Source organism: Oryctolagus cuniculus, chromosome 14 (assembly GCF_051225735.1).
Source record: "Oryctolagus cuniculus isolate XC-2025 breed Fujian yellow rabbit chromosome 14, ASM5122573v1, whole genome shotgun sequence".
In the NCBI taxonomy this organism is placed as follows: Eukaryota; Metazoa; Chordata; class Mammalia; order Lagomorpha; family Leporidae; genus Oryctolagus; species Oryctolagus cuniculus.
In genome coordinates, this window is record NC_142880.1 from 62,254,459 (window position 1) to 62,277,926 (window position 23,468).

At 43.8% G+C, this 23,468-nt stretch overlaps 1 protein-coding gene and 1 long non-coding RNA gene across 7 annotated transcripts in view; both read left to right on the top strand.

Annotated features, from left to right (window-relative positions):
* Window positions 1–23,468, top strand: part of SLC1A3 (solute carrier family 1 member 3) — a 94,153-nt gene that overhangs the window by 50,017 nt on the left and 20,668 nt on the right. The window lies entirely within an intron of this gene.
* LOC149122349 (uncharacterized) overlaps window positions 1–23,468 on the top strand; it is a 41,591-nt gene that overhangs the window by 14,134 nt on the left and 3,989 nt on the right. The window contains exons 1-2 of one of the 4 annotated variants that reach the window (XR_016220150.1): window positions 18,111–20,421; window positions 20,566–21,543. This is a non-coding gene — a long non-coding RNA (uncharacterized LOC149122349). Of the gene's footprint in view, window positions 22,214–23,468 lie in introns of all 4 variants that reach the window. The other 3 variants (XR_016220148.1, XR_016220147.1, XR_016220149.1) reach the window with 3 other exon arrangements.

Sequence of the window (23,468 nt, forward strand, 5' to 3'; positions counted from 1 at the left end):
TTGCTCCTCTTCCAGTCCAGCTCTCTGCTGTGGCCTGGGAAGGCAGTGGAGGATGGCCCAAGTGCTTGGGCCCCTGTGCCCACATGAGAGACCAGGAGGAAGCACCTGGCTCCTGGCTTCAGATCGGCACAGCACCGGCCATAGCGGCCATTTGGGGAGTGAACCAACAGAAGGAAGACTTTTCTTTCTGTGTCTGTCTGTCTGTCTCTCTCTGTCTCTCAGTGTCTATAACTCTACCTGTCAAATTAAGAAAAAAAAAAATCTTTCCAAAGGTGTCTGCAATTGAATGACTGTAAGAAAGCCCCTACAATCATGTTTTTTAGTGTTCTTTAGGATACTTCCTCCACTTCTGAACACATGTGAAACCCCTCCAACCTCAATCTTGAACCTTGCATATTTGAGGAATGAGTTCCCCTGTCTTGGCCCTTCAGTAGGAAAAGGGAAAAGTGAAGTTTGTTGGAAAGGTTAACCTGACAGCTCTCAGTCATTCTGAGGTTTCTTTCAGCTTCCATCACATGTCATGAATTCCTGGCAGGAGCTACAGACCTTTTTCTTTTATTTAATGAGCCAGTTTTTCATGGCATCTATTGTTACTAATTTTTATTCCTGAATATACCTACAACCCAAGCATGTTCCTGTGTGGATTATTGACATTGTCTTTCTGATTTGTAAGGAATGCACAAGGGTACTGCAAAATGTTTGTGGAAAAATAGAATTTAAAAATTTAATGCAAAAATGTTAAAATCCATTCATGGTTTTTTTTTCATGATTTTTCATAAACTTTTTGAAAGCCCTTTGTATGCACAAAACATTTTTGCACCAAAGTAAGCTGAACCTTTTATTCCATTTCCACAGCCTTTTTGAAGTACCCTTATATATGCTGATTAAAATTCATTCTTTTGTGTTCATTAAAGAACCCCCCCTCCCAAAAAAAAAAAAAAAACCCTCTGGTGTAAACTAAATTTCAGCCACGTAATGCTTTGTGGAGAAAAGTATGTAGTAAAGGGAAAACTAGAGGTGACTGAATCTTTCAAAGTTGATGTCAAGAGAGGCAGCATTATCTTCCTTCAAAACCTCAGAGCAACTGCTGGAGACAGGCTGGATTATTGGTCAGTCTAAGGATATGCTGGAATTTCAAAGAATGCTGATAGAGGATTGAGTGGACTCTCCTGAATAACAAGGACTGGCTTTTTTCACTAGCAGTTGGTGGTTGGTTTCCTCTGTTTATTTTTTTGCTTTTTCAGATTATCTCTTCTGTGTTGAAATCCACACAAGGGGCATAAAATTAAAAACCCTCAAAATAATAAACAAAATATCCTAACTTTTTGGAAATCTAAATGCTCAGTACTGTCTGGCTGCTGTGGTTGGACAAAAACACACTCTAGTCTGTGTGTGCCCTTTGTTCTCCAGCCCTGGGATTTGCTTTTGGTGGCTCGGGACCAGGGTTTCTCTCCAAGTGCAAGCTGCATGAAGGCAGACAGCCTGGCTCTGTTTTGATTAAGTTTTGCTATTAGTGCTTCTATGTGAGCCACCCAAGGGTTTACAGCTGCTCTGGGAGAGTTTGTTCATGTTGATAAAGATGATTTCCACCTCCCCCCGTAGAAAGATAGATTTTCCCCAAGAAAAACATTTTGTGGTATCATATTTGTGGTCTCTCTAAGGAGAAAATTTCACCAAGTGGTTCCTAAATCTTGGAAAACTTGGTTTCCATAGTATGCACAAATAACATTCAAAAGGATCCTTCTGAGAAAAAGATCCTTTGAAATGTTGCAGGTCCGAGCCATCCCTGTCTCGGTGGAGGACACACAGTGCAATGTGAGGGAAGCAGAGCTGTCGGCATGGATTTACAAGTACGCTGCGTTCGCCCATGTGAGTGGTGCTGCTGGGGTATAAAGGCCAGGGATAGAACTGCCCCCTTAGCTGTTCCTCCTGAAATCACCTCTATTCCAAACGCTGATAGCACTAGCCAAGAGGCGTCTCTTCCAGTAAAATAAAGCCCCATAAGACAATACATTGTAAAGTAGATGTTTTCAGTTGTTTTTCTTTGATTACATTGTTAGAAATGTGTTGGTCTTTTGTAGTTTCAAATAAGAATCTGCTTAGATCATTTTCCTCTTAAAATATTCTTCAAGCACTGTGAGTACTCAACCAGCACTCACTGCTGACCAGTCTCTATTTTCAGCCACAAGCCAGTCATAATGCAAAGAATACTTGAATGAAATCATTTAATTGTTTGCAGTGCAAAAAAAAAAAAAAAAAAAAAAGGCAAAATTAGCCTCCATGAGTTTCCCTGGAGCAAAGCATCCTCAATCCTTCCAAATAAATATTTTCATTTCTGACATTCAATCAAGATACACTCAATTTCAAATACATTTTTGTTAGGGAGAATATTTCCTTTGGCATTCAGAATGATTCCAGACATTGCTCAGATGGAGGAGGAAGAGGACCCAAATGTGTAAAACCAAATTGAGTCAGTTTTGCTTTGGCACATTATATAATGCTAACATTTTCCCTTTCAGTGTACTCACACTGAAGAGCAAGTATGAAAATTAAGATAGAATCAGTGATTCTTCCGTGGATGGATATTTTTGTCAGCATCAAAAAAAGACAAATTTTGCTGAAAGGCATTCCCTTAGCAAACCATCCAGGCTCTAAGGATACACTTTATTTCATGTTTACAACTGAAATCAGTTTTTGAGATGAAGCAGCAGTTACTGTAATTATTAGAGTAAAAGGGAGCAGTTTATTTTGTCACAGTTTGTTCAGTAACTTGTTGGGTTTTCTCATTCTCATTGGTTTTTCTTTGAAAAGCAGACAGAGATCTTTGATCCACTGGTTCATTCCCCAACTACCTCCAATGACTAAGACTAGGCAAGTCTGAACCTAGGAGCCAAGAACTCCATCCCAGTCTCCCACATGCTGTCAGGGGCCCAAGCACTTGAGCCAGCATCTACTGTCTCCCAGGCATGTTAGCAGGAAGCTAGGTCAGAAGTGAAGGCGGACTTAAACCAGGCAGTCTGATATGGGATCCAGGTATCCCAAGGGGCACTTTAACCCAGTGTACCATAACACCCACCCTGGTTTTCATTTCTTGCTTTATTTGGATGATTGGGGCGTTTTGGAGTTCTGTTATTTTAATCACCATTATTTTCTATAAAATGAGAGAATACGAGTTAATGTAGATTTCTCTGCCTATCTCTGTGATCACTTAGATTTTTCTTTTAATTAAGGCTTTAATTAGTAAGCTTACCATTTGATTTGTACTTGTCACTGTTTTGAGGACCAAACACATTGATAGACATGCCTTTTCTTCAAATACCTTTCCGTTTTTAAGTTTTAATGAATGAGTGCACTGCCTTTGTGTTGAGGGAATGAAAACAGGTCCTGTGTTCCATTACTTTAGCTAAAGGCAGAACCATGCCACTCGGAGCAACAAACTAAAATTTCAAAACTTAAACTTTTTTACTAATATAACTTAAATTGTTCTTCTGTGAATTCAAATCTGCAAAATCAGCCATTTTTGCCCACAGAATTAGACTTTCGTGCAAACTCCAAATACATCTTGTCATGCATATTGTCTTCTCAGAATATCTTGAATTTGGCATTTACAACCTTTGGTTGCCCCAGAAGGTATTTATGGATTGAATGGGTTTTGTTCATAGTTACAGTGTTCTTATAACCTTTCTGGCCTACTTGTGACACTGAGCCACTGATATCAACCCCCTACATGCGTAGATGGTCCAAATCACAGTAAAAAGTGCAGCTTCATCAAGAGAGAGACTTTTGAAAAGGACTTTTTGAAGGCAAGAAGCTTTCAGAATCTGGTGGACAGAGATAGCATTTCTCACCATTTTTCCCTGTAGCCACAGGCATTGTGTACAGAGTCAGTGGGGGAAAATATAGGACTTCGATCTTTCATGATTTTAACCATGTTAATGACCCATGATTCCAGGGTTCCTAAGATTCCAATGGAGGCAAAAAATAAGGACACAAAACCCACCAAAGACACACTTCTATGCTACATACAATGATCATTGCTGATTGTATAATAGTTATTTTATTCTTAACATTTAACAGTGAAAGTCACAAATTTAGCCTAGCTGAATTATCTGATTGGATCACTGGTAAGCATTCTCTGAGAATTTCATTATCTCTATCACAAAACAAAAAGAAACAAAGCCAGACAATTGGTGTAAATTCCTACTTTTAAGCTTCCCCAGTGAAAATACAATACTATCTTCTGTTGGTTGACAAGGCAGATTGAAAAGTGACATAAAGAGCAGGGCTGTACCCTTTCTGTAGCTTGTTATTAGTTAAAAAGAAAGATATTTCTTTCTCTTTCAGGAACTTAATTCTAACAGATTTGTTCTAAAACAATGTCTATGTAGAAAGGACAAGGTATAGCTCTCTTTCAGAAAATATCCTAAAATAAAATCCAGATCTATGGTTCTTCAAATTTTTCCAATCTCAATATACTTGAACCATTAAATAAAAAGAAAGAAAAAAACCCTTCTCAGTCATGAACAGTACTTAATGTAATCTCTTGTTTTAATTTTTACTGTTCATGGGGAGAGAGCAGGGGGAACTATCTAAACTTGTAGTTTGTAGTTTTTAAGGGACTCCAAAGATTATTCTGATACTCATTTCCCATTCCCCAGTCCTTGTGAGTTGTGCCTTCTAAACTAATGAATCAGAAAATGCTCCATCAAGTATTGTTTGAGTGCCTTTAAACTTTTATTCAAGGTTTTTAGAACATTGATTTCACTTTTAAACTTTTATTTGGTAAATATAAATTTCCAAAGTACAGTTTATGGATTACAATGGCTTCCCCCTGCCATAACTTCCCTTCCACCCGCACCCCTCCCATCTCCTGCTCCCTCTTCCATTCCATTCACATCAAAATTCATTTTCAATTATCTTTTTTGTTTGTTTTGTTTTTGACAGGCAGAGTGGACAGTGAGAGAGAGAGACAGAGAGAAAGGTCTCCCTTTGCCATTGGTTCACCCTCCAATGGCCGCCGTGGCCGGCGCGCTGCGGCCGGCGCACCGTGCTGATCCAAAGGCAGGAGCCAGGTGCTTCTCCTGGTCTCCCATGGGGTGCAGGGCCCAAGCACTTGGGCCATCCTCCACTGCACTCCCGGGTCACAGCAGAGAGCTGGCCTGGAAGAGAGGCAACCGGGACAGAATCCGGCGCCCCCACCAGGACTAGAACCCAGTGTGCCAGCACCGCTAGGCGGAGGATTAGCCTATTGAGCTGTGGTGCCGGCCCAATTATCTTTATATACAGAAGATCAATTTAGTATATATTAAGTAAAGATTTCATCAGTTTGCACCCACACAGAACATAAAGTGTAAAATACTGTTTGAGTACTAATTATAGCATTAATTCACAGAGATCCCACGTGAGGAGTAAGTACACAGTGACTCCTGTTGTTGACAACAGTATTTCAGGCATGAAAAGCCAAGACACTCTGTTTAAAAAAAAAAAAAATGACCTAAATGAAAGATGTCCGCGAGTGAGATCCCAGTGGAAAGAACAGGTCATCAAAGAAGGAGGTACCTTTCTCTGAAGGGAGGAGAGAACTTCCACTTTGACTATGACCTTGTCTAAATAAGATCGAAGTGGGCGAACTCAAAAGTCTTCCATAGCCTTGGCAAGTCATGACTAGAGCCTAGGGAAATTACTGACGCCAAAAACAAGAGTGTCAAATTGATTTCACTTTTAGGAAGACATTTCTGGGAAAATAGGGAAGTTGAGTTAGTGAATGTTGGTCTGCCCTTCCACCTCTTAATACAGAGGCAGGTGGGGGAACTGGATTAAATGTTGAGTGAATATGTCCAGTGCTATTTCCTTGACCTCTAACTCTGGGACAAGAGCAAAAGCCTTCCCTCCTGAACAGAGGGTAGGGACTTCCTGTAGTCTTAGAGAAAGACTTGTTTCTGTTGGAGTCATTTATCTGCCTCTTAGGATTCTTTTCCCCAAACATAACATCATGCCCATTATCACTTATTTTAAAATTAATAATAATCCCTTAATAATATCATCCAGTCCATTTTCAGAAATTCCCATTTGTTTTCTTTTTCTTTATACAGTTTATTAGTTTGAATCAATCCACATTCATACATTAAATTTGTTTCACCAAGTCTTTTAATTTGTAGTCTGCCTTTTTTGCCCTCATTTTTCTAACACTTTCCTTTTTGTCAGTTTTTGTTCCCCATTTTATTTGAAAGGCATAGAGACAGATGGAGAGAGATCGCTGTCTGCTGGTTCACTCCTCAAATGCCCTCAAGAGCTGGAGCTTGGGCAGGCCAAAGCCAGGAGTCTGGAACTCAATCTGGGTCTCACCCATGAGTGGCAAGGATCCATATTCTTGAGCCATCACCACTGTCTACCAAGGTGTGCGTTAGCAGGAAGCTGGAGTCAGAAGCAAAGTAGTTAGGATGCAAACCACGCTCTCCAATAAGAGTTGTGGCTATCCCAAGTGGTGATTCAGCCTCTGTGCCAAATGTACGCCCCCTCATGAGATTTCTTGACATCTTCCTCTGTTCCCCAGACCATTGTTTTTCAGTTGTGAGACTGACAGATTCAAGAAGTAGAATTCTATAGTTGAAAGGCCCCTTGAAGAGCCTCAGTAACTATGTAGGAGCCACTGTAAGTTAACTGGCCAAAGAATATTGAGTTAGGTAGGACCATCCTTTGACAATGCAATTGCTACTTCCTTGTATCTACAATGAGAAAGAGAAAAAGAGGTAATTATCAGTTGTATATATAACTAAAATTGTCTGTAAAATAAACTTGTAGACAAAGGCTTCATAATTCTAAGCCCATCTCCCTGCCAAAAAGGACCCATTGGTCCCTTTCAAGTTACTAAGAGTTAACAGAGCTGGTTCATTATAATGAAGATAGTGGGGGCATGTTGAATAAATATTCTTGGTTAAATAATGGAAATGAATTCAGCTATTTTAGATTTAGAAAAAGTACAAAAACTATTAGAAAGGATTGGTTGGCCAGTTGATTGGATGATTTTTTTAATCAAAGTAAATGTTAAAAATAGGGGCTTAGCCAGTGCCATGGCTCACTTGGTTAATCCTCCACCTTGCGGCGCCGGCACACCGGGTTCTAGTCCCAGTTGGGGTGCCAGATTCTGTCCCAGTTGCTCCTCTTCCAGTCCAGCTCTCTGCTATGGCCTGGGAGTACAGTGGAGGATGGCCCAGGTGCTTCGGCCCTGCACCTGCATGGGAGACCAGGAGGAAGTACCTGGCTCCTGGCTTCAGATCTGCGTGGCGTGCTGGCCATAGTGGCCATTTGGGGGGTGAACCAACGGAAGGAAGACCTTTCTCTCTGTTTCTCTCTCTCACGGTCTAACTCTACCTGTCAAAAATAAAAGAAAAAAGAAACCAGGGGCTAAACCAGAAATTCAGTCCTCCCCTTAGACTGCTCCCCCACCCCACAAGTGTGCTGATTCTGCCTCCTTAACCCCCTTTACTTCTTTTTAAGATTTATTTGAAAGCCAGAGTTAGGAGGAGAGGGAGAAGGAAGGATCTTCCGTCCACTGATTCACTCCCCAAATGGCCACCTACAGGCTGAACACCTGAGCCTGCTTTGCAAAGCTCCTGTGTGTGTCCTGGTTTATTTCCCACTCCTGCCCCAGTGCCTGCCTGGACTGTTTTTCCCAGCCTCCCAGAACCCCTCCTTACCCTCAGTCTTGTATGTCACCTCCTCTAGGAAACCTTCCCAATGCAGTGTACTTACGTGGTCCTAACGTCAAACTCCATCTTCTCTAGCCAACCACAAATGTGTCTGTGAAATAGGGACCATTTTGGTCAGTGCTCCATTACAGGGGCTGGCAACAACCATAATTTTTTGAGATTCCAGAGAGTCTTAAATTATTTTATAAAGTGTTATAAAGTCACCAGTTGCATTTTAAAGAGTTTTGGAAATTTAAACTGTATAACACTTTTCCATAGAGCTTATTGTTTTTATTGATATTTCTTTTTAACTTGAGAGACAGCAGTCTTACCCACTGGTTCACTCCCTGCATACCCACAACAGCCAGGGCTGGACTTGGCCTGGACCAGGACCAAATACAAGGAGCCAGAAACACAATCTAAGTCTCATGTGGGTGGCAGGAACCCAGGTACCTGAACCATTTCCTCCAAGGGTCTGCATTAGCCGCAAACTGGAGTCAGGACCTAGAGTTGGGAATTGAACCCAGGCGTCTGATATGGGATTCAGGTATTTAATCACTAGGCCATACACTGCATCTCAGGAAAATTCTTATAGGAGGGAGGAAGGAAGAAAGTTCCAAGATCCTGAAATGATTATACTGATGCCTTGGGCCATATCAGACCAGAAAAATCAACATTTAGACTCTTAGAGAAATATTGCACCCTGCTGCCAGTTTATGTGGTTTGAATTTTTAAAAAATAAACAAAGAAAACTTTGCCATGCTTTTCCTGGAAAGATTGACTGATTCAATCTTTCAGTGAGTATTTGGTGGAATGCCTCCTAAAGCCATGGCATGCAATTCTGCCCAAGGACATTGTGTGTATGTGTGTGTCTGTGTACACACACACACACACACACACACGCCTGCCACTGAGAGCAGTAAGCATTGCATGGGAGTTTTCTGATTGCCAGCTAGTTAGCTTCCCTGACAGGCATTTCCGGATGTGAGGAAAGATTTATTTTGGCAGCATTAGCTTCAACTGGTGTGGGCGCGCACACACATACACATACACACCAACGCACTCCGGGCACTCCCCCTCAGTACTGAGGATCACCTGTCTTCAAAGTTTGGAAGTTGGGTTTGAGCTCTAGCAGAATAGCTGGCTGTTGGTAAATTCAGAGGGAGAAAGGGCATCTTCCCTCCCCTGGAGCTGAGTCCAACAGCTTAAAAATAGAACAATGTGTGTTTGGCGTGTTCTTTTCATCCTCTGCCTCAATAACAGGTGTATAGTTACAGACACAAAGAGCTAGATTCATTTCTTCTACAGACCTCTAGAGAATTCCCAGAGTTACCCACGGAGCAAGAACCAGGCCAAAAATATTTAGTAAAAAGAAAGTAACCCAATATAGCTGTGTATTACTAATACTGCTGTTATCACGTGGCTTCCTATTCTCCCATGATGACTCTAGGGGACAAATGCACAGTGGAAAAAAATTTCTCCAAGAACAATTCTTAGGAACCTTGCATACCTTTTCCAGAAAACAAGTTAAAATGAATGCCTCTAAAAGATGAATTTGAAAAATTGGCCTGGCTCCTGCAAGCCACAAGCTTTAAATGGTTTGGAGGCCAGCACTGGAAATTGAAACCCTGGGAAGCCCAGGTACAGCTTTGCAAAACCCAGGTGAGAAGTCAGACGGACTTGCCAGTTTGTTTTTTAATGCATTTCCCAGGCGGGACCTCCTACGTTGTGCCATGGCCTTTTAAAGGACTTGACCTCACATTTGTTTGGTGATTGAATTCCTCCCCCCATTTTGCCGCACGTTGGTGATGGGTGATGCTGTTGCCTAGTGAGTATGTTTGGCGCATCGACTGGCGGTGTGGAAGCAGCCTCCCTCGCGGACACACTTCTCAGCAGCTGCTTCCAATCCTTTCGCATTCCCTCCTTGAGGAAATGGTTCGTACTGATCTGAACAGATGCTAGGTGCTAGGCAGCGCTGTGAGAAACGCTGCTTCTCAAAATGTGGGTTGCTTGCTGACTGGTAATTAGAACTCGCTCAGCCTTCAGACCTTCCGTGGGTTCCCGTGCTCATGTAAGCACTTGACCTTGCTTCCCCACTAACCCCTTCACGAGTTCTCCTAACCTCTTTATTGGTTCTGACACCACCACCACTAAATCCTTGGCTCTCAGGGTTGCATCTGGTAAACATGCACGGGCAGATCTGATTTGGCACTGGAGCTGCTCCTCCTTTTGAGATGAGCTTTTCCAGTTGTCCCGATGCGGGTGCCAGAACTGCAGCTTACAGGTTGTTACAGTTGTCCCCGCCCACTTCCCCAGGGCCCCCCTCCTCCTCATCCACACAAACATCCCGCGCACTCTTCTCAGGGAATGCTGGGTTCCCAGGGGCTTGGGAGCTCTCAGTGCAAGCGCTAAGGTGTGTCTCCGTGGTTCCTGGGTCTGACATATGGTAGGTCCTCAGTGTATGTATCGCAGATGAGTGAAGGGTGGTTAGCGAAGAATTGGGAAAATGTCACTGTTTTCTTCTTAATCAGATTTAATGTCAGAAGGCCCAAAATCCACTTCTGAGGAGGTGCTGGTGCCCTCCAGGGGCCCTGGGGGAGCAGACCGGGAGGTGCCCGGATGTACAGAAAATGCACTATGCATGCGATGAGCCAGTGGGAATGTTTTTATGCTTCAACATGAGGGGTCATTTGTGTAGCCTGCATCCAGAGTCCCCTGTTCATGGATATCCCATTCACCTAGTCCTTTACAAATATTTCTCCCTGCATGAAACATTTTCCATTTCTATGCATTTGGAAGTTATTCCCTAAGCATTCCCATGGCGTCGAACATATGCTGTGGCCTCCTAAGACTTCCCAGAAGCCCAGGCTGCACCACCGCCTTTATTTACCCTGTCAAACCTTGTACAGCTCTGCCTCTTCTCTTGACTTGCAGCAAACAGTCCTGACAGCGTCCACCATGTGTTTTCATGCTTCATTCCTTTCTGTGTCCTCCTCGAATTTGTGCTGTGGGTCACGCGCAGCAGTATCGTCTGGCTGAGGTTGTTAATTCATTCCTGATTGCGCTCCTCGGGTTAGCTGTGCAAGGTGCTGCTGAAGCAGGATGTCACAGAGCTGTGGAATCTGGACACCGGGCCCTGGATCCCCTCCTCTGCGCAGAGACAAAACGTTTACATCTGAAAAGCTGAACAGGGGCCTGCTGAGGGGTACATGGATCTGTGGCACTTGCTCACTCACCACGATAATTTCCATTTGAGTCTTAAGAACACCAGCTTTGGAACTCCAGGGCTACATTCTAAGCCAGTTGCAGCCCTGACTAGCTGTAGGAGACATCTCTTTGGCATTCAGGGCTCATTTATGGAGTGGAAATAATAGCAATGGTGATTAAAATATCTGTTGTACGTGCCTCCTACGGACCAGAGAGCAGATCATGGCTGGGAGCGTGTTTGACCTGAACCCGTCCGTGGTCACTGGACTGAGTGGTGATTGCTACCAGTCAGATACCACCCCAGTCCCTTAAACATGGACTTCAAAGGTCCTCAGGGCTTCCCCGCTGGAGAGGATCGGGTGTGAGGCCCTTCGTAGCACTTACATCTAGGGTCTGCTCAGAGAGGATCGTTTCCTCGGTCTTGGCCTGGCTCATCCGATGGCATTCGCATTGGCCCCACTTGGCTCTGTCGCTGAAACCATAGCCAGTTTCAGAGATTGTGTTGCGTGTTCCCTCACCCCCTTTCAGCTCACTTGCTGCCCTCCTTATCCCCCTCACTGCAGCTCCTACGTGTTTCTGAATGAGAAAGCTACCCTGGGGGACCCCAAGTAAACAGGTGAAATCGCTGTATTTCCTAGGGTGGGATGAACAGCCCATGTCGGGTGTATGGCCCAGCAGGTAAGACACTTGCATCCTATGTTGGAATACCGAGGCTCTAGTCCTCATTGCCTCTGGATTCCAGCTTTCTGATAAAATGTGCCTCATGGGACAGGTGGTGATGGCTCAAGTAGTTGGGTCCCTGCCACCCACATAGGAGACCTGGATTGAATTCCCAGCTCCTGGCTTTGGACTGCTCCAGCCCCAGCTGACGCAGGCATGTGGAGAGTGAACTATAGATGGAAGTGCACGCTCTCTCTCCTCTTCTGCTTCTCCCTTTCCTTCTCATACATACATTCATACATACATACATACTTTTTAAGAAGAAGAAAAACCCACTGGACCAAGAATGCTTGTGACCCTCCCAGATGGGGAAAACTTCATTTGCCTTAAACGTAACTGGTTTCAGGTTGGAAGCTAAGGCAAAGCTTTAAACCACAGACCATGAAGCTTTCATTGTATCCCAGCCTCGCCACTCACTCGCAGTCTCTTTTGTACATCACTGAGCCTCTTGGCTTCCTCGGCTTTGCTCACCAAACCTGAATGGCTTCAGTCATGACTTAACCTCAGTTTTAGGCATTTAATTTTGGCTTTTTGATGACAGCCTTGGTTTCCAGGGGTTTGCAGGTTCCCTGTGGGATTGCGTTCTCTGCAATTGAGTTGCACTAAGCTGAGTGTCCTTTAGAGGCAATGGTGCAGAGTTTGCTTTGTGACCGAGCCTGGCGCACGGTCGCTCCTCGGAAGCTGGCTGAGCAACGTGTGATTTCCAGCGGAAGTGCAACTCCTGCAGAGCGTTAGTGTGGCAGTTCCAACCGTGCGCTTCCTCTTCCTCAAAGTGAGAAAATGATGAGCTTGACCGCATCTTCATTCTCTGATTGGTCTAGAGCCTCTTCATTTTACCTGCCATAGTTTCTAGCAGCTATTGAGTATAAAAGACATGCTGGTTATTAAACACACATACTTTTTATTCCTTTTCCAAGGTCACTATTGTCATCCACACTGGGCAGATGAGGAAACTAGATCTCAGACAAGTTATCAAACTTCCCAAGGTCTCTCTAGTAGCACGTGACTGAGCCTGGATTCGAACTCAAACCTCTATGTCACCAAAGTCCCCTGTGTAGTATCAAGCAATCTCTCATGTCCTGTTTCCTCCAAAGTTGTGTTGGATCAGCTTATAATGATAAATTACATTTGCTGACTTAATTTTTCTGCCTATAAAAGTTTTTTTTTTTTAATTTGTTATTTAATTATCTGGCAGAGAGAGAAAAATCTTCCATATGCTGGTTCACTCCTCAAATGCCTGCAAGTTGGGCCAGGCTGAAACTAGGAGCCTAGAACTCAATCCAGGTCTTCCACATGGATTACAGGGGTATACGTATTTGAGCCATCACCTGCTGTGTCCCAGCGCATGCACTGACAGGAAACTAGATAGGAACCAGAGCCAGAATTTGAACCCAGGCATGTCCATGTGAAATATTGGCATCCCAAGTAGCATCTTAACCACCATGCCAAATGTCTGCCCCAACAATGTCTTTGACATGAAAATATTTAGCTCACTATGATATTGTCAAATTTCTAATATCAGATACTTTTTAAGATTTTATTTGAGAGGTAGAGTTACAGAGAGTGGTCTTCCATCCACTGGCTCACTCCCTAGATGGCCGCAACGGCTGGAGCTGAGCTGATCGAAAGCCAGGAGCTGCTTCTGGGTCTCCCACATGGATGCAGGGTCCCAAGCACTTGGGCCTTCTTCCTCTGCTTTTCCAGGCCATAGCAGAGAGCTGGGTTGGAAGAAGAGCAGCCAGGACGTGAAGCAGCACCCCTATGGGATTCCAGCACCACAGGCGGAGGCTTAGCCCTTACATAGTGCCGACCCCAGACACAACTTTTTTTTTTTTTAATAAAGCCTATTAATTTTTTAAAGATTTATTTATTTTTTGAAAGGTGGACTTAGATCTTCCATTTGCTGGTTCACTCCCCAAATGGCTGTAACAGGTGGAGCTGGGCTGATTGTAAGCCAGGAGCCAGGAACTTCTTTCAGGTCTCCCACGCGGGTGCAGGGGCCCAAGGACTTGGGCCATCTTCCACTGCTTTCCCAGGCCATAGCCAAGAGCTGGGTCGGAAGTAGAACAGCTGGGCCTCGAACCAATGCTCATATGGGATGCAAGCACTGCAGGTGACAGCTTTACCCACTATGCCACAGTGCCAGCCCCAGACACTTAACTTTTAACGTTATGTATGGTTGAACAATTATTTGATGAGAATATGACTTACCTATGTTGTAAAAAAATACCTTTTTTTTCTTAAAGATTTATTTTGAAAATGAAAGTTAGAGAGAGGGAGAGACAGAGAGTTCTTCCACTCTTTCACTCCCCAGATGGCTGCAACATTGAGCACTGGGCCAGGTCAAAGCCAGGAGCTCCGTCCTGGTCTCTTATGTGAGTGGCAGGGGTCCAAACACTTGGCTTTTCCCAACCATTAGCAGGAAGCTGGGACGTGAACCAGTGCCCATAGGAGATGCCAGCATTGCAGGCAGCAGCTTTACTTCCTACTATTCCACAATGCCAACACCACAAATAAAAAAAATACTTGAGAGTAGGAACTACTGTTTGTACATTTGCATCCTATTCCTAGTTACGGTAATGAGATCCTGTTACAGTAGATGCTACATAAATAACTCGGTCATCTGTGGGTTGAGTACAGTTTAAATATTCTCACCTGCTGAGTTTGCAGGTTCTGTGGTTCACTGTTCATATAACAAAGATATAGTGAATCTCTACAGCATTAGCCACTGGGCATATACTGATAAATATAGATCATTGTGTATTTCTATAATTGAAGGGCTATGACATACAAAATCACAAGCTGATATGTAATAGTAAGAGGAGTAAAAGCAAAGATGAGTTAAATGCATATGCTTTTAAATAATGGATTTTTAATAATGTAGCATATACAGAATTTTTTGATGATGAATTATCCAATGAAACTTTCTGAAGCTTAAAATAATCACAATGCTAGTCCCTCCCCATGTGAATAATTTAATGTTTATAGCAATCCTGATGCCTCTCCCTCTCTGCCAAATGAAATAACGTCCCTACTTCATAAGACAGCTTACACCTTTAAGATTGATATGTTACTCATTCTTTTAGGGAATGAGGCTTATTTCCTAAAATTACAGAGTTGGGTCTACAGAATTTTCACAAAATATGTTGTAATAGCTCCATCTACTAAAAGAAATCTCTCTATTTTTTAAAAATACTCCCTCTTCATAATAGTTATCTGGCTTCAGATACGCTTTGTTTTGGTTATCCTGAAAATTTCGGAGTCTTTCCTAATACCTGTAGCAGCAAAACAGGGCTGGAATAAGACAGTTAAGGGGGAGTTGAAATTGGCTGAACATTTAAACCTAAAGAATGGCTAAAGGGGCCAGCATTGTGACCCAGTGGGTTAGGCTGGCGCCTGCAACACCAACATCCCATATGTGCGCTGGTTCAAGTCCTGGCTTTTCTACTTCTGGCCCATCTCCCTGCTAATGCACCTGGGAAAGCAGCAGAAGATGGCCCAAGTGCTTGGGCCCCTGCTACCCATGTGGGAGATTCGGATGGAGTTCCAGGCTCCTGGCTTTGGCCTGGCTGAGCCCCAGCTGTTGCAAACATTTGGGGAATGAATCAGCAGATAGAGGATTTCACTCTCTCTGTCTCTCCCTCTCTCTGTAATTCTGACTTTTAAATAAATTCTTAAGTAAAAAAGAAGAGTGTCTAAGGTCCGTTTCAACCTGAAGAGGTACCCCGTGAAGTACCCTAGTACACTTTTCAGAAGGCCCTGGCGTGTTCCACATTTTATCAGTGACTCAGATGTGGAAGACACCTACATTGTGTTTTCAGATGACATAAGCCCCAAAAGAATGGCTCCTGCTACATATGCCTGTGACCATGAATCAGAATGACTTCAATGGGCTGCAATGCTGGGTGGAAGCCAACAAGATGAAGCTGAGCAGGGGATAAATGTACATTTCTGCTTTTAGATTCAAAAGGCGGTTGTGCAATTACAGGATGGGAGCAACTGAGCTTGGCAGCGGTTCATGTGACTAAAAGCTTAATATGAACCAACAGTAGGAAGTAGTGGTGAAAAAAGAACGAAAATAGCCGCAAGCTTCCTCGGTGGAAATATTAATAGTTCTCTGTTCCCTACACTGGACACAGTGCATTGGGAATTATTTGTTTAGTTCTGAGAACATTCAGAAGGGACCTTGACAAAGTAGAGTAGCTACTAAGAGAGTGTTGGAGCCAATCCAAGGTACATTTATTGGTCTCCTGTTGTGTTAACTGGTGCAGGCAATAAAGACACGAAGAGTCATCGCCAGTCTCTAGCCTCAAGGAGTTGAAATTTTTAATGGCAAGCCCGACAGGTACGCACATGACTGTAAAACAAAGCTGACTTCGATGCCAAGAGGCACAAAGAAAATGCTGTGGGAATTCAGGGGCTGGCCTCGCCGTCAGTTTTCCACAGGAAATGAGGACGAAGGAAACCTTAAAAGCAAAGATGCAAAGATAGGAGAACTCCAGGCACAGCTAGGGAATACTGAGTGGTCTGCGCTGCCTGGGAGAATCTGGGCTGCCTGAGTGGGAAACAAAGCTGAGAAAAGCTTTGGGTCAGAGTACGAGACAGCGGGAGCCCTTGCAAACAGTGGTACCTGAGGCTCAGTTGGAGAAGCAGCACGCACTTATCCGGAGAAAAGAGCAAAATCTCCCTGATCAGTGTAGACCAGCCTTGCTCTGGGTTCCTCCAGAAAGCAGGAATTTTTCACAAGGGCGAAGGGTGACAGGAACCAGATTTCGGGTTTATTTCTAAGCACAGGCTTATGAAAATCAAAGAGCCACTCTGGAGGATGGTGAGCACCATTGTGGTGGAACTCGGAAAGTTGGATGACTGGCGCTCTGCACAGTTACATGAAGGAGAACGCTGCAGTTTCTACACCAGGTGGCCTGGGCTTTCTAGGAATGGCCCAAGGCCTTTGCAATGTAGAACTATCTGTGGGTGAGCTTTCTTCTTTGATGTAGACTTAGCCATTAGCACAGCATCTTCTGAGTTAAACCAGCAGGTTATGACTCTCCATGTCCATGGGAGAGGCCACACTGACTCCAGGGCAGGGTCCCTGTGCTGTGACAGCCACCATTCATCACCGCCAGTTACTGTGCAATATACGAATCAGTGTGCTATATGGCATCTTTTTAAATATGAATCTAAACAGATTCTTGTTACAGTTCCCCATTAAATGAACCCAATGCAATAATTCATACAAGTCTGATGCAAAGACCAGTGAATTTTACAAAGAATCTCCAGGCCAGTGGTATAGTGATCAAGTAGTGAGTTCTGGAGTCTAGAAAGAACTAAGTTCAGCTGCCAGCAATGCCACTTGCTAGCCGTGTGGTGGTGAGCAAGCCGTTTAACCTCTCTGCTTCCTAATCTGTAAATGGAGACTGATCACTGCTAGTCCCCAGCTTGGAGGGTTGTCTGGGAGATAAAGCACTTAGCACAGTGCTGGGCAGCACAGGCTCGCTTTTCACCGAGTTCTCACCTTCTAAGGGGCCCTTCATAGGATCCCTTCAGGATGAAAAATATTTTTAAAGCATAAAAACAAAAACATCGTAGTCATTGTGTGTCAGATACTGTTCTAAGGCACCACACAGGTTGATTTATTTGGTTCTCGGAACAACCCTATTAACCAAGGTGCTGAAAAGTTACAAGTAAGTAGGGGAGCCTGCCTTCAAAGCAAACACTCTCTAGAGTTTGCTGCGATTACAACTATTTCTTTCCAAGACATGTCGACAGATTTCCCTGTTTTCTTCCCAATTCTGTTCCTAATCACTCTGCAAGGTAATTTTATGTGCCTTATTTATCTAGGGCAGTTTCATAGTAATATTTTTGAGTCTTATTGTAATAAGTACCTCTGGGGTCTCATTACTATGTCTTTGATCAATATTTCAAGAATGTCCTGGGAGGGTGTTTGGTCCATTGGATAGGATGTCCTTATCTTGGGATGCCCAGATCAGAGTGCCCAGGTTCAAGTCCCAGCTCCTCTCTTTCCAATCTAGCTTCCTGCTAATCTATACCCTGAGAGGCAGCAGATAATGACCCAAACAGTTGGGTCCCTGCCCCCCATGTGGGAGACCTGGATTAGGTTCTCTGCTCTTAGCTTCAGGAGCCATTGCAGGCTTTTAGGGGATGAACCAGGGCACTGTCTCTGCCTCTCACAAGAAAAGAAAATGCGGGTTTTTTTTTTTTTTTTTAAAAGATGTCCTTAGGAGACATTGAAACAATGCATGAGTAAGTGAGAAATTTAGTTGTAGAAGTAATTAATAGTCACTTTCAGAAAAAGCAACATATTCTTAGTTTAATTCAACTACCTTACCAAATTATTCTATTATTTGTGATGGGGCAGTCAGAGCCTTTTGAATTATACATTTGAAATCAATGTTTTGCACTCTGCTTCCCTTTACCTTGAGTCTTTTTTTTTTTTTTTTTTTTTAGATTTATTTATTTATTTGAAAGAGTTACACAGAGAGAGGAGAGGCAGAGAGAGAGGGGTCTTCCATCTGCTGGTTCACTCCTCAGATGGCTGCAATGGCTGGAGCTGTGTCACTCCGAAGCCAGGAGCCAGGAGCTTCTTCCGGGTCTCCCAAGTGGGTGCAGGGGCCCAAGGATTTGGGCCATCTTCTACTGTTTTCCCAGGCCATAGCAGAGAGCTGGATTGGAAGTGGAGCAACCGTGACTAGAACTGGCGCTCATATAGGATGCCGGCGCTTCAGGCCAGGGTGTTAACCTGCTGTGCCACAGCACCAGCCCCTACCTTAAGTCTTCTCTCTCTCAGGCACACATACACTCTTTACACACACACATGCATACATGTATACATATATCACTCTTTGTAAAACCATTTAGTGACCATATTTTGCTAGAGTGAACCCATCCACTAGTTGTATTTACTCCAAACAGTGATGACTGCATCATCACCCACCCTATACCTAAATTCTAGGGGAAACATTTTGCCAACCCTTTCCATGCAACATCAGTCTCAACTCAACCATATGTCACTGCCACATCCTTTCTTTGTACATCCTCCTGGATCTCTGTTCAGGATAAGTGAAGTTGAATGTAAGGGACTATCCTAAGTACTTAAAAAATGAAGCTGAGAAGCAAACTATGCACATAGGTATTAAAAACTAAGGTGTAATATGCAAACAACTGCCCTCCATGGGAGGAAGAAAGTGTTAGCTACTGCTTGTAGAATATATCAGGAATAATTAAATTCCATTGGCACCCATGGAGCAAGGGGCAGAAATGCAGCTTTTCCTGTTCTAAGGGGAGAATGGTCTTACTATGAGTAAGGCAGAGATGGGGGAAGCTGACCAGTTCCAGAGCTTACAAGAGGGCCTTTTTTTTTTTTTTTTCTTATTTTACAAAGTGATATTGCTTTATTGTTTGGCTCAGGTAGCTGCAAGAATAATCTCCCACTCCCTGGGTGTGACCATTCCTTTATAGATTAGATAAGAACAATCGATGAGCTTTTAAATGCTGAGAAAATCAACCAAAATTAAAATGGGGTGGTGTTGGCCACAGCTCAAGAAATGCACTGTGTAAAAAGCACCTACTGAAATCTCTCTGTTAAATGTTCCTCTACTCTTTGGTCTCCCTTTATTTCTCTACTTTTTCTCTCTTCTCTCTCCTCCTAGTGTTCTTTCAACTCTCTTCTCATTCTCCTCTCCTCTACCTCCACCCCTATCACCAAAGACTTAATTTTGTACATTCTTTTAACTGGCCAAAATGTGAATCTGAATTTTAACAAATATTTTTATGTATACATTAAGTATAATTATCCTTTTAGATAGTATAATTCACACATAGACTTCACATAGAAAATAGACAATGTGAATACATTTTATCCTCTGGTTTTTTTTTAGTAAGAAATGTATCATTTTGGAAAATCTTAATTTTAGTTTCTAGAACAAACTTAATTCAGAGTGCTCACATTGGGTTCTGATTCCAGAATCTTTTGATGCCAAAGAATGGGGAAAGTGGCAGGGGGCAGACAGGGTTCACGTGTGGGGCTCCCTTGACCTTGGGAACCTGCTGGAAGGTCTGGAGTCACACTCTTGCTCCAGCTGTTCTTTTTGGAAGCAGGGCCAGGTCGAATTGGTTTTTAGCATCCATAGATTGCTTTCATTTTCAGTTCTTTTACTTCTGTGAGGGCCAGGCCTTTCGTGGGAAGAAAGGGCACCCTGTGAGTTGGGCACGTTCTGTTGTCAACTTGAGACACCCTTTGGTTAACTTTGGACAAGTTGAGCCCCATTGTGGAATTCAGTCACGGCCAGTCAGCATTCTGCCAGCTAGGAAATGGGCTCCTTGATCATCTTCCCAAGAAAGTCATGGCGAGAAACTCTTTTCCACCACAAAAAATGCAATCCAAAGGAACAAGGGCATTTTGGGAAAGCACAAACTACTCTTGCAGGGGTTGTTTGTAAGTCATGATTCTTTTCAGGAAAAAAAGGCAGAAGGAGTTGGGGTTCTGACCCTCAAAGAACTCCCTCTCATTAAACCAGAGCAAAGTGTGGCTCCACATAGGCCTTCTGCTGAATTCACCTCCTTTGCTCACGAATGCTGATGCGCCGGATGGCCCACCCCACTCCCCGTGGCTGGTGGGGATTTCTTTCCAAGGCCAGGCCCAACAGGTACAACCAAGAGTTGCTTTGGTCAACCCACTGCCCGCTCTGCCCAACACTTTCCTTTTCGTTGCTATTTTCTCTGGCCCTCGGTTTCTAAATCTTGGCAAGAGGACAGTCATTCCTTTGTGCTCTGCTGTTACAATGAGGTAACCAAAGAAAGGGTCTTGGTCTGAGGCTGTCAGCTGTTACTAATCACTCCTCCCCAGCCCGCCGTGGGTCCCGCGCGTCTCTCCCTCTTGCTCTGCTTAGCACACATAAAGAAGATGAATTACTCTCTGGTTCCTCTTCAGCCCAGCATATTGTGCGGCACATTCCAATACCGTGAGCGCAGGATGGTCTCATGTGAAGGCGGAACGGGTATCTGAATCACCGCACTGCGGCTCTCGCGCCGGCAGCCGTGGGCCTTGAGAAGCAAATTTCGAATTTCGGAGCGTTTCCCGTGACCTTGCTGAGAGTGAGAGGAAGTCCCTGGGATGGGCAGTCTGGGAAACCACACGGCGGGATGCATGGCGGGGCTGTGTTAGGCTGTAATGAGCGTCAGACGGTCAAGACCACTGTAGAGACAGACAGGCAAACCTTGACCAAGCACCCCACCAGCTGGCTCTCCTGCAGAGGCAGTGGGGACCCCAAAGGTTAAGTCAGACGGTGCCAGGAGCTCTGATAATCGAGGTGGTGGTGGTGGGTGTGGGGCCTCAGTTTCCCCTAGACGTTTCCTCCTATGAAAGTTTATTCCCAAAGGACAAACTGTAGCCAGAGAAATGGAATTGTCTGCCTAGCCCTACTGGGCTGAGGGCGAAAGTGATTTATTTGACTTTTTCTGCCACTAATAATATTGTCTCCTTCACTGATTTTTTCCGTTTAACAATTTTTCAAAAGAGAACGTCTCTTTTTTGCTTTTCCGCACCTCATTTTCCTAGGGAATGCTCGCGTTAGAAGGAAAAAAAAACTTGTTGACGTTTTAAGAGTCAAATTAAAAAATCAGTTTGCCTGACAAATTATTTGCAGTCCCAAGCAACGACAAGTTTGTTAAGGAAGCCTCACTTGCCGTTCTTGGGCAATATAACTTGAGAAAGCTCAGTAGTGTTTTGCGCTAATGAAATGTCAAGTTGTGTGATCTTATGAATAGTCCACAATAGGAAGGAAACTTTGGCGGGGGTGAAAACCCATGTGAAAATACTTGTGATTTAATTGACTGTGAATTCCACAAAATTGCTCTCAGCCCTTGGTGGAGATGGTTTAACTCTCTTCACCAGGAATCACGGAGAAAAGTAAGTTGCTTATGCTTGCAAACTTATTTTTGTCAGCACCCACAATAATAACTGTACTTTGCACTGGGACCTGGCACACATATGTGTGCACACAGAGACTTGAAAGGAATTTTCACAAAACAGCAATTTACCTTTGCCACATGTGATGCACACTGGTATTTTCTATCCTATCCTCTTTTGTTAACTGATTAAAAAAAAAAGCTCATGACATGACCCCCTCAATTGATTCCATGATCTGCACAGTCAGCACTCATTCAGACCCAACCCTTCTCTTCCACCCTCTTCTCTGCATTGTTTATTGTTTTCAATGGACTCACTCATTCTTCTAATACATGAATACACAGAATATAACACTGACTTCTAGGGGCTCATGGGCAAGAGTGAAATAAGCTAGTGAAAGAGGGAATACGATGTAGGCATAGGGGGAGGCGGGCAAAGGACAGGGACCAGGACCAAGGTGGGTGGTGGATGTGTGCCAGCCTCCCAGCCTGTGGGGGAACACCTTGCTAGGAATGACCGACCCCCTGCCCCCCCACCCCCCCAGCTCTGGGAATGAAGTTCAGAGTGATGCTGGAGGTGCCAGCACTGCTTCCCCACCAGGTCTGCCTCTCATTGTTCCAGACAAAATGAACTTCACTATTTTGGATTAGAGGAAGAATGAACAAAATCGGTGAGTCAGAATTTCAGAATAAGTAAAACAAAAGAAACTTTAGTGCCTGAAAGTCATATAGTAACTCTACCTAAGTGTTAATGCCTGTGGCTTCTAACCCAGCTGAACAACAATAACAGTAATAAGGATGGATTATTCAACAAATACTTAGTGGGTACCTTATGTGTTCTAGGCACTGAGGCCACACAATGAATGAAATGGACAGTCTAGTAGAGGGAGGCAGAGTGATTGTCATTGCCATTATCAAGGGCCTGCTGGGTGTAAACTATTCTTGCAATGTAAATATTATTATTCACATATCATAGATGAGGAAACCAAGGCTTAGAAAGGCCACGTAGTACCCATGCCAGAAATGAAATCCAAGCAGTCTAACTTTAAAGCCTGAGCCCTTAAGCCCTGTGCCTTAAGATTGTCATCCATTGGCCTTGCTTGGGTAGTCTTCCTTTTAAGTTCAGATTCTATCATCTGCTTACACCCTGTAATTCAAAACTGTGATGCAATCATCCTTTAACAATTTGGAACCTAATATTTAAAGATTTGCCTTCAGTTCCAGAAGCCATAGAATCAAAGAACTCCACTTTTTTTTTTTTTTTTTTTAAAAGAAAACGCTGTGGCACAGCAGGTTAAAGCCCTGGCCTGAAGCGCCGGCATCCCATATGGGTGCCAGTTGCCAGTTCTAGTCCCAGCTGCTCCTCTTCCAATCCAGCTCTCTGCTATGGCCTGGGATAGCAGTAGAAGATGGCCCAAGTCCTTGGGCCCCTGCACCCATGTAGGAGACCCAGAGGAAGCTCCTGGCTCCTGGCTTCGGATAGGCACAGCTCCGGTTGTTGTGGCCATCTGGGGAGTGAACCAGCGGATGGAAGGCCTCTCTTTCTGTCTCTACCTCTCTCTGTAACTCTGTCTTTCAAATAAATAAAATAAAAATCTAATCTATAAGGGGGCAAAGAGAAAATACTTTGTGCAGAAAGACTTCATATGGCTTTAGAAATAGATTTAAAGTGATTCACTTGATGTCCATACCTCATCCCCTCACTGCCTTTTCTCTATGAGCTTTTAGTCTCTCACTCCTTTATGTCTGCAGTGAGCCCTAAGTACTGGCAGCAATGAGCAGCTGTTTGGTACATGGAAGCTTATTTTTCAACCTGTGGTAAGAAATATATTCTATCGGTAGTGTTTAATGTTTTAAAACCCCAGGACCTTGTACTCCCATGAATACGGTACCTATTAGAGCTCATCCTTGATTTCCTTGTTGTAA